The sequence below is a fragment of the Crocuta crocuta genome, unplaced genomic scaffold (assembly GCF_008692635.1).
Source record: "Crocuta crocuta isolate KB4526 unplaced genomic scaffold, BGI_CrCroc_1.0 scaffold164, whole genome shotgun sequence".
Taxonomy (NCBI): Eukaryota; Metazoa; Chordata; class Mammalia; order Carnivora; family Hyaenidae; genus Crocuta; species Crocuta crocuta.
This window is the reverse complement of record NW_027530016.1, coordinates 3933179-3939458: the sequence shown is the minus strand read 5'-3', so window position 1 is coordinate 3939458 and position 6280 is coordinate 3933179. Positions and strand designations below refer to the sequence as shown.

General features: G+C 45.3%; 1 protein-coding gene across 2 annotated transcripts in view; it reads left to right on the top strand.

The window, feature by feature from the left end:
- Positions 1-299: 299 nt before the first annotated feature.
- The window catches only part of CEBPZOS (CEBPZ opposite strand), a 48388-nt gene continuing 42407 nt past the window's right edge, over positions 300-6280 (top strand). For both annotated transcript variants that reach the window (XM_077764277.1, XM_077764276.1), the window contains exons 1-5: positions 300-593; positions 740-909; positions 2459-2745; positions 3651-3760; positions 4375-4647. The gene's annotated coding sequence lies outside the window, so the exon portion shown is untranslated. The remainder of the gene's footprint in view (positions 594-739; positions 910-2458; positions 2746-3650; positions 3761-4374; positions 4648-6280) is intronic.

Genomic DNA, 6280 nt, shown 5'->3' with positions numbered 1-6280 from the left:
GCGCCTGGGTGGCTGAGTGGGTTAGGAGTCCAACTTCAGCTCAGGCCATGATCTCATACATAGGTCATGATCCCACCGTTGCTGAGTTGGAGCCCCAGGGCCTGCTTGGGATTCTCNACAGAGGCAGGCCTATGCTTGGCTGTATGCTAAGAACAGTAATGAGGCCTGCACGATGGGTCGGTCGGAGTGCAGACGGCAAGGGGGCTTGTTTGTGCCATTTATGGAATTCTGATGAGATGGTAAGCTATNGCGGGGGGCTCTCTCTCGCTTTCCTTTTCCCCGCGGGCTCCGCCTTCTATGGCCGCGCGCCGCCCCTCCCGCATCGACTCCGGGAATCGCGGGTAATTCGAGTCTCCCGCCGAGTCTGCGCGGCGCGCGCGGCCACCCACGTGCCGCTCGGTGCCCGCGGGGCGCGCTGGGACCCTCCTGCAGCACCCCCATTTCAGGTCCTCTGGCTTCCAGCTGCGTGTCTGCGTCCGCAGGGAGGACGGGGAGATCTCCGAGCGCCCGTGGCGTGCCAGGGTGGATATTACCCGCTCCATTTCAGGATCGGAGAAGCTGGGTAAATGAACTCGTCCAGAGTCCGGCTGCTGGTAAGTGGCAAAGTCAGGAGTCAACTCAGGGTCAGGCCTGTAAACACCAAAGTACTCCGACCTCGTTCCCTTCTGCCTCCTCACCTTTACCTGAATACCTCGCCTTCCTTCAGGCAGTTTCCACCCATTCATCTATTCTTGAACAGGTACTTGCTAGAGCTGTACTAACCACCGGCGGCAGGTCCAGCAATTAGGAGTCACCTGCTCCCTGTGGGACCTTTTGGAGTTTTACTACCAAAGCCCCTACGAGTAGTCCACGATTTATAAGAAACTGACACAGTGATTGAGGAGCGCTGCGGACTTACAATACAGCAAAGTAGGTACCATTACCATACCCATTTAACAGATAAGAAAAACTGAGGTCTGAGGCACAGAGAAGTTCAGTAACACAGAAGTTAAGTAAGCAGGAGCTAGATTTAGAACCAGAAGTCCGTTCCCTGAACATCTGAGCTAGAGTGAGGGAGTGAGGCGGTCCCCAGATGGACCTGTGATACACATTTGACACTGGGCATTGGCTCTAGGAGTCTGCCCACTCCTCTTCTACATCCCTTCAAAATTTCAGTGGCTAACTGGATGGCTAAATTTTCAATGGTTAAACTGTATTTTCTTTAGAGCCCATGTCCTGGGCATGATTCAAATTCTGCAAATGTGAAGTCCTGGTGGTAAGTTTGAAAGATAGATAGGAGGCAGAGCCATCTTTCTGTGGTGTTTCCAGATGACGAAAAGCTCCACAAATAGCAGGAATATGCATGAGACCATTTACCAGTTTTGTGGGTGTGTGGTGTCTGGCACAGCAGCAGCAGCAGCAGCAGCAGCAGCAGCAGAAGTGAAAGGTTTTCTGACTTTCTGAAGGCCCTGAACTGCCCAAGAGAGTTTAAAGAAAGATAATGATGAGCTCAAGCATGGTCAGAGGATACAAGCTTTAATAAATGCCCAGAAGGACCGCTTATTTCATGTAGCCTCAGGGCTAGTGTTGCAGAAATTAGGTGCAGAGTGTACTGCTGCAGGTAACAGAATTTTGCAAAATTACAAATGTCATGTGGCAGCCTCCCCAGGTCTCTTCTGTGAACATCAAAGGCATTGATTGGGAAAGAATGAGGCCCTGGGAATTTGGGTGGATTTGAGTGAATCCAAGTACCACTGCCCTCCCAAACACTGCTGAGTCTTCAACAATCCTCTGCCCTTGTTTGATAACAGTGGTACAGCCTGGTTTGAAGATTATAAGATAGTCACCTTGTAAGGAGGTGCTGATTCTCCAAATGCCCCATCCCTACCTTTCACGTTCACTAGTTTTCACTCCTAGAACTGGAATCAGAAGCTAGCATGCCCCAAGAGGAGACAGACAAGGTCTGATCCCCAGAAGACCGTTGATGTAGCAACAGATTTGCGAGATTCCACTAATTTTTATCAGCAGAAACCCAGGAAATATGCATGGAAATGATTCAAAAGGTGGCATTTAAAAATGAACGTAATTCAGATTATGCACTCAGCGTAGTGGATCCAGCACCTGGAAATGGCTCGTTAGAAATATTACTGCAACGTGGGCTCAGTGGGGGCCCCCGTTAAATGAAATTGTGGTGCCAACTAATACAGATAAGTCAAAAATGCTCAGAGAGTCAGGAATATTGGAGTCGATTGATGGTATTCATCCATTCCCTAGCCATGCTCCCCTTCTTCCTCAGGCATCGAGGAAAATAGTGGAGTTAGGATCATGTATCCTTGAAAAGCTCTGTAATACCTGACCACCTAGGTTTAGGGAATGTCACTGGGAGGTGCTGCCATTGGAAAAGTTCCCTAATTTCAATGGGGATTATGGCAGATATCTAAGACCCCATGGCACTCACCCCTTCTCTGTCAACCCACAGCACGGAGCTCACGGGGAGTTCCCTGTGACCCGATGATTGAGAAAGAAAACATCGAATGAAGCACAGTACACTGGCATTAATCAGAAGTGGATTGATGTATTAAAATAGCCTCTCTGGAAGGTAGCCCTAAAGGATATTGGGAGAAAGGAAATCCTCCCAGTCAGCAGAGGATTGAGCAATACATTTCATTGTCAACTTGGAAAGAGAGAAAGCCGGTGGCTTGGACAAACCCAGTGTCTTGCAGGTTGGCTGGATATTCAGAGATTTGGAAGGAACGGGACCAGAAGGTTGGTGATAAGCGGTCTGAGGAACATGATGTGGGTGAACCACTTGGATGCTGAGTGTGAGCATATAGTGAATGTTCATCAAAGGCATTTACTCCTGAGGAAGCTTTTGAGAAGCAGGTGGGCAGGAAGACTTCTGTAGATGTCAGTCAGTCTTTTCCCCAGCATGGAAGGTGATTGTTCACAATGAATAGGGATAGGAGGGTATAGCATGTGTGAGTTTGTCAACACGAAATTCTCATCAAGGCTGATTTGGCCGCCGAGCACCCAGCGTTTTCACATCAGGGACCAACTCTGAGCCCCACTGTAGGGTACCATACTCCAAGGTAGACCAGCCAGCCACTTGGTGGCAGACAGGTTACACAGGAGCCCTTCCATCTGAAGTGCACAGGGATTTGCCATGTGGGGAGTAAACATTTATTTCAGGTACAGATTTGCATTTCCTTCCTGCAGTGCTTCTGCCAGCATCATCATCATTGGATATTCTGTATACTTTGCTCACCATCATGGTATGTCTTGCTAAGAAACCCATTTGACAGAAAAAGAAATGAGACAGTCTACTGACTACCATAGAACTCAATAGTTTTATTATGAACCTCACTGCAGCTGGCTGTACAGAGCAGTAAGATGAAGTATTGAGGACTCGGGTACAGCCCCAAGCAGGAGACAACACTTAGCAAGCTGAGGGTACTGTCCTTCATGGGCAGTGTATGTTCGAAATCAGATTGCTGTTTCTTTTATGGTCAGTACACATGAACAGTAGAAGTGAGAGGGTTGTGTCCCGCAATTAAACCTAGTTATGCTCTTGCAAAATAGCACTTCCTGTTCCTATGACATTGGGCTGTGTTTCTGGTAGGCGGTACATAGATCCTTGAATAAGAATTTGAATCAGCGTCTGGACATTTCAGGTTCATGATTCCATCAGGCTATCAAGGAAATAAGGAAGTTGCCGACCTGGCTGAGCTGACTAATGGTATTTCCAAGGCGAAATGGGGATGTAGCCACACAACGGAGTCAGGTACAAGCACGTCTTCAACTCAGGAGTTCCTCTAGAGTTCCTTCTAGTAACTCCTTGTTCAGTGATACATGTTCATGGACATCTACAGCTGTTCAACCACACAGGACTCTCTAGGGCTCAGATCCTTCAGGATTAAAGGTCTATGTCACCCTACTGGCTGGGAAGATTTCTGAGGGCAAAGAGAATAATGAATAAGGAAGTAATAAACACCAACTACGGCCTCATGACCTGTTGCAGAAGAAAGGACCATAGGAACCATGCATTTTTCTTCCTTGCTTTGATTTTGTATTAATAAACTTCTTTTAAGGGCTTTTCCCTTTCCTTTTCTATGAGATTTGCTGCTGGTGGTTAATTTTATGATAGTCTCCTGGTTAGAGTGTCTGATGGTAGAATTTGTGACTAAAAACGAAGAGGGAGGAGCATCACATAGCCATGGGTATAAAGACTAGGGGATTCACATGTTATCATTTGAAGAAGAGAACAGGTGCATTAGGTGGGAGCATAGTTCTGTTGTCTGCTTGAAAGATTATTAGTGCAAGCAGTGGACTGCACAATATTGTTCATTGTTATTTAGCTTCCAATCTCGCTCCTTTCTATGTCTCCCTGTCTCCCAGATTATAAAGTATGGAAGGTTAAAATCACATTGTCCAGATTTTTACGGAGTTAAAATTCATGAGTTCTGCTAATGACTGATGAGTGGCGGTGCAAGATTTGGAAGACGGAAGGGAGTATAAGGCCATCCTCGTGTGACAGAATGAGCTGATGAGCAAACTTCTGTGCTCATGACTCCAGGTGCCCTTGTCAGTTCTCTAAGGGTATGGGGCAGCCGTGGTGGCAGCCGTGGTGGAAGGAGTAGCAGTGACAGAGTCCTGAGTTCTGGATGGCAGGTACAGTGGAAGTCTCCTGGTTTCGTCTGCCAACCTTTCCGACATATATGCATTCATTTCCCACTGAGTCCTTATGCTTAACATGCTTACGGTGGTTTCTATTTCCAATACTGCAAAAAGAGAAATCTCCCCCCAAAGTGGAGCCCACACTGAGTAGAGTTCAGAAGTGAAGGTTAAGAATCAGGTCCTCATGCACTTGTGGGGATGAGCACTGGGTGTTATATGGAAACCAATTTGACAATAAACTATTTGTTAAAAAAAAAAAAAAAAGAATCAGGTCCTCATTTGAGCTCTGGATCAAGCCTCACCTGAACCAGACCCATCCTAGACCAATCAGTTATAAGAGTTCTCCCCTCCTCTTCTTTCTACTATAAACCAATATGTGTTGGGTTTTCTGTTTATTACATCAAAAGCATCGTGAATGATTTAATATTCTAAATAGCACTTCTGGTTTAAAAAGAAAGTCGCTTCATTCATTAATTTATTCAGTACATATTTATTGAGTGCCTACAATGTGCAGCATTGTACCGGATACACGATGACAGCCAAAAATGACACTGTGTCCTGAATTGTTTATATAGAAATGAGTTTCAAAAAGATAAGAGTGTTTGTAGGAGAGGAGGCAGACATTCAGTTGATCTTTATTTTTTAAGTTGTTTTTTAAAAACTTTTTAATGTTTATTTTTGAGAGAGAGAGTGTGTGAGCAAGGGAGGGGCAGAGAGAGAGAGGGAGACACAGAATCTGAAGCAGGTTCCAGGCTCTGAGCTGTCAGCACAGAGCATGAACCCACGAACTGTGAGATCATGACCTGAGCCGAAGTTCAATGCTTGAGCCACCGAGGCACCCCCTTAAGGTTTTTTTTTAAGTTTATTTATTTATTTTGTGAGAAAGAGAGAGAATGAGCGGAGAAGGGCCAGAGAGAGAGGAGGACAGACGAATCGAAGCAGGCTCTGTGTTGACAGCAGAGAGCCTGATGTGGGCTCAAATTCACAACCCATGAGATGGTGACCTGAGCTGTAGTCAGACACTTAACTGACTGAGCCACCAGGTACCTCTCGGTTGTTCTTTATATACTCTAAATAGTAGCCTTTTATTTAGTAACTTCTTCAAGTCTCTGCCCTGCCATTTTACATTTTTTAGTTTCACTTCCTTAATAACACAGTTTTGCCTTTTAAGATTTTTTTTGTAAGCTACATCCAACCTAGGGCTAGAATTCACAACTCCCAAGTTCAAGAGTCAGGACTGAGGCAGCCAGGTGTCCCACAAAGATGTTTAGATTTTAATGTAGCCAAAAACATAAACTGTTTCCTCTTTGTGCTTTCTGTTTGTTCTTTAACAAATCTCACTCTAGTTATAAAAATATTATCTTGTATTTGCTTCTAAAAATCTAAAGCTTTAAAATCTTTTTTAAGCATAAGGGTGTTTAATTTGCAAGAAATTCATTTTTGTGAGCAATAGAATATAAGAATCAAATTTTACATCAGCTGTATCATAGCCAGTTGTATTTGTAGCAAATATGGAAGAGTGTAACTTCTTCCTAGCATGTGCAATGGCAGCCCTGTCCTATATGGGTCAGTTCAACAGCTCTATTTTGTTCTAATTGTCTACTCCTGCCCCAATCACAGGAGCCTG